The sequence below is a fragment of the Apium graveolens genome, chromosome 4 (assembly GCF_009905375.1).
Source record: "Apium graveolens cultivar Ventura chromosome 4, ASM990537v1, whole genome shotgun sequence".
In the NCBI taxonomy this organism is placed as follows: domain Eukaryota; kingdom Viridiplantae; phylum Streptophyta; class Magnoliopsida; order Apiales; family Apiaceae; genus Apium; species Apium graveolens.
The window spans coordinates 204,747,575-204,760,220 of NC_133650.1; positions in this window are offsets into that span (position 1 = coordinate 204,747,575).

A 12,646-nucleotide genomic window follows, 5' to 3' on the forward strand; every position below is an offset into this window, starting at 1 on the left:
CTGTGAACAACATTATGGAATTCCTTTAACCTCCCAAGCCTATTTAACCAGCAGCATAATTCAGAGCACAAGTTTAATAATGTCGGAGGAGCGAGGATCACTATTGCAGGTGTCTTGAGGATGAATGAGAATAAGCTCCTGATTAGTATATCCAGAGGACTGGGGCACATGGCTCCACGGGCCCACATGATGAATTGAAGAGGAGAAGTTCCAAAGGTTCATCAGATGTGAATTCAGGAGCAGTTCTCTAGGCTCATCAGATGAGTAATCCAAAAGCATGAGAATCTCTTAGGTTATTAGATTTTTAAACCAAAAATGAGAACTTTATAAGGTACATTACAAAAGGACAAGTGCAAGAGGATAATTGGAATTTAAATCCAAAAGGAGAAGGTCTAGCTGTCTGCCTGTCACATGATAAATACAAAGAGAAAAGTTTTGCAATGAATAGACACAAAGAACAGAAGCAAAACCTGTAATTAAATATCAAACACGTATAAGTAGCCCACAAAAAAGCAAGCCGAGCAAGGTATCACAAAAAATGGCACCAAAGTATCTTTATCTTCCAACAAGGTCGGCGATTGGCAAAGCGCTTGGTTGGAAATCTAAGAATTTTCGGTTGTATTGCATATGCACATATTCCTGACAAGAAAAGAAAAAAGCTAGATGAGATTAGATGAGATTGTCAAGAAGTGTATCTTTACCGCATATGACAAAGGTAATAGTGGAAATGATGATCCACTCCTCAGTAAAAGTTCTTAACAAATTCATATATGTTGACACAATTGACATCAGAACCTAGAAGCAATAGTGTAGGTGGGCACCAAAAATATACGGAGTCTCCATGACATCTATAATGCAATAAGTCAGCTGGTACAAACAACCTTTATATGGTTATTCCTTTGTTTTGTTTAATGATCTACTAAAATTTTAGTAGTGCTTGAGTCACTTTCAGAAGATAAAGAATTCTCCCTAATTTAGAAATCTAAAAAAGTAGATGAACAATATGTTCTTACCTGTGTGCCCTTGAACTTGTTGCTGATCTTCTTCTTGTTGGGACCCAGGTCGAGTCTTGGCTTTGTGACTGTCCTTGCAAAATGAATGTTGTGTATTGGCCTTGGTGTTGCCCTTGATATTGTTCTTGCTGCAATAGAGTAAAACTACTCAAATTTCACAAACTAAACATGTTAACATGTTGATGCTTTAAAATAATTAAGATACTAATTTTTAAAAGAAAAACAAAAAACCAAAGCAATTATAATATATTCTAAATGTATTTCTCAGTGTAAATTAATTCTGCTGATCCCCGAGATCTTAAATCTTGAAAAACTACAAAGTGTCAAATTTTATTTAAAATTACAAAATTGAAAACCTTGATATCATAAAATGAATCCATATCTAGTTTCAGATGGTCACATAGACATATATTTAAATATATATTTCATACAACACCCATAAAAACATTAATTAATTTCCTACAAAGAAAATAATCACATGAGAGTTAAAAGAATTATCTCAAGTTTATCATTACCTAAACTTAGAGTTTATAACGGATAACATAATACATATATGTGTGTACAAAAATTTTAGTGGGGTTATTAAGACATACATCTAACATAATAGAGCTAACATATGTGAATTTAAACTTCTACCGATGTTTTTAAGAAGTACCAAGTGCTAGAATTGAAATGGATGTTCTAGATTCTTCTTACCATCTTCATTTTTTAAAAAATAAATGCCAAAATAGTAATATTATAATTTGAATAAATATATTTCATAATATTTAGATTTTTAAAAGTAACTCATATGTTTGACACAATATTATATTAGATTTTGAAATGATGCAGGTATAATCAAAATTATTTAATTTTCTATGGGAATAGAAGATGGACAATCATAGATAAAAAACAATAATTAATGTATTATAAATGCAAAAACCATCTCATAATCTTCTTCTATATTTATGTGGTTTCTCAAACAAACATTTTAAAAGTATTTTGAGGTTCTGGCGTTAAAAAAAATAAAGCTAGTATGATTAGGCTGATAAATATATTCTATTGAATATTATATAATTTTAAAAAATAAAATACAATATAAAATATTATGATTATAATAGTTTGATATTTTAAGTACAAGCATGTAGGTAAAACATGATAATGATTTGTTAATCATGTAAATTATATAGTTATTTAAATGCTATAGGGAGAAACCATCTATACTATACTATTATAATTGATTGGTTTGGTGGGTGGTTAACACCTTCCTAAAATATTTGCTACCACCTTCCAAAAAAAATTTAAACACGTATAATTTATTAAAATATTTAATTTATGTATCCAACATAACTACAAACTCTATCATTTGTAGTAGTTATATCTATATTATACTACTTAAACTCAACTTCTTTACAAACTCTACTATACTACTTACATAAAAAAATAATTATATCATTAATTTCATATTTACATTCAATATTTTATAATTTATTTTCTTTTTATGAAAATAAGTATTTTACAAAAGTATGACAAGAAATATTAAAATTACCGGGCACGGTTATAGGATAATTTATTGTACAAAATATATATTATTAATTAATAACATATTGTTCAATTTCAATTAATTTAATAAATTATTTAATAATCTATTATTCTATTTTATATATTTTATTAAGTGTTTTACTTTTAATAAAAAAAGGTTAATAAGAATTTGGACGATTAATAGAGTACAAAATATAAATTATTAATTAATAACATATTGTTCAATTTTAATTAATTTAATAAATTATTTAATAATCTATTATTCTATTTTATATATTTTATTATGTGTTTTACTTTTAATAAAAAAAGGTTAATAAGAATTTGGACGATTAATAGAGTTTGTAGTTAAATTTGATATATAAATTAATTATTTTAATAAATTATAATTTATTTTCTTTTTATGAAAATAAGTATTTTACAAAAGTATGACAATAAATATTAAAATTACCGGGCACCGCACGGGTTATAGGATAATTTATCGTACAAAATATATATTAATAATTAATAACATATTGTTCAATTTCAATTAATTTAATAAATTATTTAATAATCTATTATTCTATTTTATATATTTTATTAAGTATTTTACTTTTAATAAAAAAAGGTTAATAAGAATTTGGACGATTAATAGAGTACAAAATATAAATTATTAATTAATAACATATTGTTCAATTTTAATAGGAAAAAAATATTAAAATTAATCCGTGCATCGCACGGGTTACAGGCTTGTATAACATTAAAGAAGAATTCAATTATCAAATTATTAGTAACTTTATTTTCTGTGAGATACGAAATAAGGTCATATATATATGTTTACTATAATATTTTTGTCCAAATTAGAAAAAAAGGATTGAAATTTAAGTATCTAATTATAATCAATACATAAAAAAATAAGCGTGCTAAGTCCATTATTACGGTTTAAATAATTATCTTTAGTTTGGTTTCGTATGAGGGATGCCCTCAGTGTCGAGGAACACGTAATAAAATAAAAAATAACTTTCTTTACTAATATTAACTTGCACTTGAATAATTAAACAAAAAAAATCTTTTGCATTAATTTTTGTTGATTCGTAACAAAGGGACGTTAAGTTTTTTTAGCTATGCGTGTAGGCTTTAAGACCCGTAAGTCCACTGGTACAATTAGACACAATTAAAACATAAATAAGACCGAACCATTTGAACCGGACACATCAAATAACAAAGTTTAGAAACAGTTATATATTAATACTATTTACTCATGAAGATGAAAAGGAAAGCCGATCAAATTGCTCAAGAAGTATGATCAAAGAAAAAAAAATCGAAGGAAGGAATTGAAAGATGGAGAAGGGACCAGACCAAAAAGAAACAAAAAAAATAATGAATCGATGAGTTAATTTCTAGAGTTCATATACCCATTTTGAATTCATGGCCTTTTCAATTTATGGGTATTATGATTATTTGATTTCAATTGTTTAGGTATAATGTAAGACCTTATTGTTAATGTGCTTTTGTACATGTGTCGATGTACTCATACCTATCATCTCACTGTTCTTAATCCCATAATCTTACTCAACCTCTTTAATACTTAGTTATATATATATAATGTATATGTATAATATGTATCTTTATGAATATTAGTAGTCCCTGATCCCCATCAATGTATATTGTTACTCGAATTATGACAAATTAGCAAGCCATCTCGATGTTTTTTAACATGTCATAGAGCCCCATTTAAATCTGTTGACAACGATCATGTAAATGCTAAGTTAGTCGACTGCAAGCATTTTGAGTTCAATTACCCAACTACAAAGGTGTGAGTTTAATTATGTTTTAGCCTATTAACCTAGAAATAAAGTAGTTTAGATTAAAGGTGGGATTATATAATATATATAGATAAATAGGTCGGGTTTTTAATAAATATGTTTGTATTGGATTTTAATAAGCTCACTTCACGAATGTTGTTTAGCCCAAAATACCGACCAACGATTTATCTTGAATGCGGCTTTAATATAGTACTACCTAACAACTTATGTGATGCACGAGTTTATATTATTGTGATATAAATAATGCAATGATTCTAATATGATTTTACTGTGAATAATAATATTATTTAATTAGATATTAATATATCTAAATTGGATAAAAATATATACTTTATAAAGCACCAAAAAAATATTATATTTCCGGATTAGAATTTAAGCTATCATTTTGTATTGGATTTTTAGAAAAATATGATTTTATTAGATTTTAGTAAGCCCATTTTATCAAATCCATTGATTTTGAGTAGTTGATCCCATTGTAATGATCAACGATTTATCTTGAGTTCGGCTTTATAGTAGTATAGAATATCGAACAACGCATGCGATGCATGAGCTTATTTTAATATTATAGTTGTAATGTTATGAATCTAATACGAATATATTGTGCATAATAATAATTGAAAATTAATTAATCTAAATTGGATATAGATATATATTATTTAAAGAATTAACAAATTATTATGATTACAAATTGTAAACTTATAATATCTCACTTTGTATTAGTTTTAAGAGGATTGTTTATAATAGATCTTAATAAGCTATCATGTTTATACCATGTAAGCTCATGTTTTTATTATATTTTAATAAGCTCATTTTAATAGGTGTATTAGTACCAAATTTTTCGGTTGAGGCCATAATTCTCATGAACGATTTATCTTGAGTTTGGTTTTAATATAGTAGTATAGATAACATGTGCGATGCACATACTTATTTTAATATGGATGTTATAATATTATATATGACTTTATTATGATTTTATTGTGCATAAAAATATTATTTTAGTTCGATATTAATAATCCTAATTTGGATATAGATATAACCTTTCTAAGGATTAACGAATTATTATCATTTCGAATTGTAAATTTATACTCTGTCACTTTGTATTGGTTTTAACAGGATTGTTTGCATTAGATGTAAGCCCATCATACCCAAGTTTGTTGATACCATGTAAGCTCATGTTTGTAGTAGAATTTAGTAAGCACATTTTACTAAGTCCATTGGTCTCAAGTTTTCACGTTGAGCATATAATACCGACCTACAATTTATGTTGAGTTCGTTTTAATATAATAGTATGAAAATAACAACATCAAGTTATCTTTAACGACATACGCTCCTTGCCTAGAAAATTGGTTCTCTCAATTAAAAATAGAAGACATTATCCATCCATATGAACAGACACATGAATTGCTAGTGGATGGTACCATGGAGCTTAAAAATGCTGAGGTATGATCTTTTAAACAGCTGCATAGAATTTTATACATAACCTCTGTCCATGTATCATGGTTCGACACTTTGAGGAGTAAAGATAAAAGAAACCAAGTACCTTTTTAAGTCCCTGCTAATTCACTTTTCCACATTATGTCCTTGTCGGAAATGCTTTTTGTTACACTTAAAATTCTTTATAAATTTTTTAATGTGTTATATACATTTTTCTGAAATGTACTTGTATATGTAAACAAGAATGCTTGAACTATCTAACACATTGTGGCCCTGGCTATCGGCCAAAAGTAATTAGGAGTCTATAAGGAGGCTTATGTAATCCTCAAAAAAGTAATTAGGTAATGGGAAAGGATTTTTCTTCGTGAATTGTGAATTGTGCATGTGATTATATGTATGCAGTAAACACACATGACACGACAAAAGGAACCAAAGAAAAAAATATATTCGTACATGTTTCACGCGAATATTTTAATAGATTAATTAGTCACTAGCTAATTACTATATTGAAACAGGCATAAAAAACCTACTGTTCCATTTATTTCTCAGACACTAATTTTTTTCGTTCATGTACTAGCCATTTGTGACGTGATCAGTTTTTTGTGATCTGCTCAATCCTCTAACTTTAGATCAAGCACGTCATTAAGCATGTCAGGTATATCTTGCAAATTTTCATCAGAGCTGGTCTGTACATTAATGATAACAATTAGATATTCATTAACATTCATTATAGGTTAGAAATTTACCATGTGATCATACAGTTTTAAAGAATTACATGAAGTCTCATCTGAGCATTCTTTATAATGTTTATTGGAATTATTCGATTAATTATCAGTATAAGCTATATATGCCCCGCTTATTATGAACTTCTTCAGTTACTTCATACTTTTGAGCTAACCATTGGCCAGGAGTGCCATGATACTATCAAGGCAAATTTATTAATAATCAATAAGCAGTTATGCAGTAAGATCTTAGATAAGGTTCCTCTTAAATCTTAATAGTGCAACTTTATGAGAAGTTAATATTTTGCTTCCAGGACTATATGCTCACCTCTGCCTTTGCTAGAGACGAGGTCTCCATTGGAGTGGTTCATAAGAAAAGTGCAGGACAGAATTGTATTGAGCATACTAAGGCGAGTTGTGGTGAAATTGGCAAATAAATCAAGGTCAGAACTTTTCATAATTGAAATCCATATAACTATCAGCTCTCTTAGCAGGCAAAGATTTATGTTGCAAATTTATTAACCAATCTAAGTTAAAATAACATTGTTATAAGCCCTCACTTCTCTAAGCAAAGAGTATTGATCGCATATCTTTATTTTAAGTAAGTTAGAGAAGTCATGCTAAAGAGCTTGCAAAGCGTGACTTGTTTTTAGTTTGTAGATAAGACATGAACGATATAAGCCACAATTTTCACTGATGCAAAGCATTATGCAATGATGTTGGTCTAGAGCATATATAAGTTCCAATGCAATAATGTTGCTCATTTTAATTAAAAATTTCTCAATGAGAAATATGATTAAGGTTGATTTACAATAGATCTGACAATTTCGTACAATTGACATGATAATTTTGTGTTTGTGTTCACCTTTTTGGTATACGAACACGAAAATACACGCGTAAATGTAAATTCAGTGTAGGTTTTGGGTTTACTTTTCAGTACATGACATGAAACGAAAATACACGAATAGTTAAATAATTAAATAAATATTTCAAAATTTTATAAATACATATTGGGTATAGAAGTTTTAATAAAACAAAATAGAAAATAGTTTCAAATTTGAGTTCAACAAAATATGACTACACTTGACTCATTATAACTTAATGACTTGAGACTCAACTAGTAAAACTTTAACCCAAAAGTTTGGTAATTAAATATTTTTATTTACATATATTTTATTGAAAGTTACATGAACCACAACACAAAAAGTACACGAACATGAGACGCCACAACACGAATCCATGGGTCGTGTTTGGGTTGCAGAATGTGGTGCAACTTAAGTACTTATTACTCCTATTTTACCGAGTGCTTAAATTTCCTCATACTGTATCCTTTTGTACATCATTTGGTTGAAAGTGTCTCTTCTGTTTATAACATGTTGCATAAAAGAGCAGCTAGTATTTCAGAGTTTCCAAGATTTACAAATGGATCTTCTTATAAATAGGCACTCCATTGAGTATATAGAAAGAGATGATTCCATAGTGGCTCATGGATGGCGGAGTTGATGCTTTCATAAAAGTACATCAAAGCTGGCCATTACATGGTTCTCCACTGAAGCTAGTATCCCTCAAGAAATCTAGTCCACATTCGAGGGAAATTTCTTTGCGCTTTCTTTGCAAAGTTGAGGTGAGTTACGTATGCTATTAAGTTCCTTATTTATTGCATTCACAGCATTCATATTTATAAATGTATGAATCAATATAATTATTAGTAATTTTTGTGTTAAGTAGTGAAATGATGTCAAAATGTGGTAGAAATGTATGAATGTATTTTCTCTATATGTTGTCGGAACACACAAAATTAGCCTTGGGAATTGCAATATCCTAATTTTACGAAGGCAGGTATCCTTTGTTAAAAGTAATCTAATTTGTAATTCTTATAAATTATCTAGTAGAGTATAGAAGATTCTAGTCAGAAGTAATGCAAGCACAGATTCAAGTAATCAGTATAAGCAATAAAAAGTTTCCTGATCTTATTCATGAACCATATTAATGATGTAAATTAATAGTCTTCTTAAGTCTTGCTATATAAACTTGAGATATATCAGTTGTATTAAAGTGAACAAGTGATAATATATAAATTAAAGCATTATGCCTTCTTTATCAATACTGATTCCAACAAATTTGGTATCAGAGCCAAAACATTAATCCAAACCCCAAAATAATTAAAATTCATAAACCCTTCATTATATACAATGGCAGCTTCTAATGAAGCATTATTCAACTATGCACAAAGCAATATTCCAATTTTCAATGATGAAAGATATGATTTCTGGAGCATCCTGATGAAAACATTGTTCATCTCTCATGATTTATGGGATTTAGTAGAAGATGGCTATGAAGTTGGTGTTACGCAGGAAGAGATAGCATCCTGGTCAGCGGCTAGGCACGATGAATTCAAAAATAATAAGAAAAAAGATGCAAGAACTTTGCACTTTATTCAACAAGGAGTTCGCAAAGCAATCTTTCCCCGTATTATGGGAGCAAAAACATCATAAGAAGCATGGGATCTTTTGCGAAATCAGTTTTCAAGGTTATGAAGCAGTAATTTCAGTAAAGTTATAATCACTATGGAGAGAATTTGACAACCTGCAGATGAAAGAAGGTGAAAGTACTCTGGAATTCTTCTCTAAGGTGTCAACAATCATTAATCAGATTCGAAGTTATGGAGATACCTTGGATGATAAAAAAAGTTGTCCATAAAATTTTAAGAAGCCTGCCAGCAAAATTTGAGCATGTGGTTGCAGCAATTAAAATTTCTAAGGACTTGTCTAAATGACCGGTGGATGAACTCATGCATGCTCTTGAAGCTAACGAGGAAAGAATTCATAAATCAGCCCCTGGAACAAGCTTTTCAAGTAAAAATCAATATAAGAAACAAAAATGATGCTGCACATCAGGAGAACGAGACACGAAGAAAGTACAACAAGAACCAAAATTATAGAAAAGGTAATCAGAATTTACGAGGAAGAGGAGGAAGAAGAAATTTTAATGAAAGAAGCAACTTCAACAATTCCATATGTATCATTTGCTAGAGATCAAATCATGAGTCGAAAAATTGCAAATTCCGATGCCAAAGGTGCAAAGTTTCTAACCATTCTCAGAGAGACTGCTGGTTCCAAAACAGAACTCAAGGAAATGTAAATTTTTAAGAGGAGAGTAAAGAGCCACAAGTGACATTTTCATATATGAATCACTAGCTAGTACAGCAAAAGGAGTGGTATATTGATAGCGCTTGTAGCAATCACATGACGGGCAAAAAGGAGCATTTTTCAGAACTTGATAAAAGATATAAATCTAAAGTAAAGATCGGAGATGGGAATAAGAACAGAGTTGAGGCCAAAAAATCCTGGAAAGAAAGAGAAGGTGCAGTTGGCGTCATGGAACTTATTACATGGTGAAAAAAACTGTTTGCTCATTCTTTCTTAAAATGAAGTTATCAGATGGATTTTGTTCCAATATCAAGAATCTGGTATACATGGAAAATCTGCGACTTGGTAGAATGAAATCGCATGATTGTCACACAATAATGCATCATTTGCTTCCAATTTCAATTCGGTTAGTACTGCAAAAAGAAGTCAGGTGCACAATTATTAAGTTTTATCTCTTCTTCAAGGCAATTTGCAGTAAAGTCATCGATATAGATAAACTGGAAAAAACCCAATCCCAGTTGGTAGAAACATTATACCAGCTTGAAAAAAATTTCCCTCCCTCGTTCTTTGATGTGATGATCCATCTCTCAATTCATCTTGTAAGAGAGGTTAAACTTTGCGCGCGGGTCAATATTCCTACGTTGGATGTATCCTTTCGAAAGATATATGAAAGCATTTAAGGGATATGTACGGAATGCAGCTCTTCCTGAAGGATGTATTGTCGAGGTATATATCGCTGAAGAGGCCGTCGAGTATTTGGTAAATTTTGAAGAAGCTACCATAGGATTGTCGCAAAATGCTAGGCAAGAGCAGAATGCTGGCAGACCTTTATCTGGTACAACTATGATAAAACCAATCAATCACGACTTGCACCTAGCACATTTATGTTTTCAGCAAAATAGTAATGACATAAGGCCATATTTTGAGTAAGCAGTTATTGAAATATGTGTGTGTGTTATTTCCTTATTTTGTGCATTTTGATTAATATAAAAAATCCGTCTTTGATGAGGAGATTCAAACACCATGAAAATGACGAAGTCTGGCTAAAAAATAAGCAAAATGATACATTCTCCACATGGTTCAGGAAAAAGGTATGATTTTTATTTGGTTTTAACATTATATGTAGGCCTAATTAATCTGCTCAAAATAATTAGTCATACTCAAAGATGTTATTTTAACAAATCTAGTAATTCAAATTCATTAATTAGTAATTTTCCTTGGATGCAAATTACATTTTTGATACCTTAAAAATAGAATGATTATTACATAAGAGAAGAATGCAGTAAAATACCTCTCTCAACCTTTATTTTCTAGTTTTACCCTAATAAAAGACTTGTTATTTTACATGTTGTCTCTATACTTTTATTTGTGTTTCCTGTGTGTTATTTTTACATTTTTCAAACTTTCCTTTATACCACTAAATAATAGTACTGCCACTGAAATGCTTTGCTTCTGCAACTAAAAGTTCAGACAGAAAATAAGGGGAAATATAAAAATCAATAAATCTATAATCAAGAAAATAAGTAAAAAGATGCCTCAGTACTTTTATATTTTTATAGTAGCATGAAGAACATTTAGTTTATTTAAAAAAGGTGAAAATAGTAATAGCTATGTCTATCATGATAATTAAATATTAAATACTATAAATATATAAATAATTCAATATGTCTTTTCTCACTAAAACGTAATGAACCTCCCTTTTATTATTTCACTTATAAAATTGTATAATAATTTAGCTTTCATGCTCTCGCTAAAATTAATAAATTTGTATACATTAATAATTTGGTTTGCACAATATATGTTCAAGGCCTGGTCACCCACACTATTGTGGAAATTAATCTATTTAAAGTTAAATTTATACTTTATCAAAAGAATTTATATAACTATATTTTGAAACACCATATAAAATTGAAACCATAATATTTCACTCCCTAGTAATTAGAAATAATTAGTTTTAAACAATTTTTTTGGACAGATTGAATCATAATTGTTGGATGAATACAATACTATAACTGATGAAATAAGGTGGATGGAGGAAGGCCCGAACAAGATTGTGCCTACATTTAGCGGATATAAAATCAACGGTGTTACTTATAGCACGAAGGAACGTGATGATAAACGGCAAGTTCAGTGCAAATACAATGCTTGTGCAGGGTAAGGATAAGAATAATGAACATACTTCACACACCTAATATGGAGTTATAACAAGTATCTGGGAGTTAAACTATAACAACTTTCGTGTTCCTGTATATCATTGTAATTGGGTAGATATGAACAAAAGGGTTAAGGTAGATAACTTGGGATTTACACTGGTTAATTTAAATAAATTAGGCTTTATAAATGATCCTTTTGTGCTAGGTAAACATCTTAACAAGTATGTTACATTTAGGATCCTCTTGAAAAAAATTGGTCTGTTGTGTTGAAATTACCGAAAAAGAACTACTATGACCACTGTGATGACGAAAATGATGGATCGGTAGAAATAGAACTTGAGAATGAGTTACATGTGCCAACGTTCCTCAATGATGACAAACAAGATGAGGAAAAAGCTAGTTATATGAGGGACGAAGAAGAATGGATTCAACTTTCATGATGGTAATAAATTACATTTATTTTAAATTTGAAGAAGAGTACACATGTTTGCCTTTTATTACTATTCATCCACAATAATTTCTTCTTAATTTCTTAAATGATTCTATTTGTTGAATTATATATTTTTCAGTTAATATGTGTCATTTACGATTACTGTCTTAATATGCATGAATTTATGAGTTTTCTACGTATACATTAATAGTGTCATGAACCGTGTTCCTTTAATATTTGTTAATGTTTAAATTTTTATTTTGATTTCAGTGAATGATCCAATTTTTGAGCCTCATTTGAAACTACTAAAGGGAAAGAAAATTTAGGTCATTTAATGATGATGGAACCTGCAGGGTTTACTGATGATGTTGATCAAGGTGAGATAATGTTGATCAAGCTGAGGTAGAAGAAATTTTAACAGT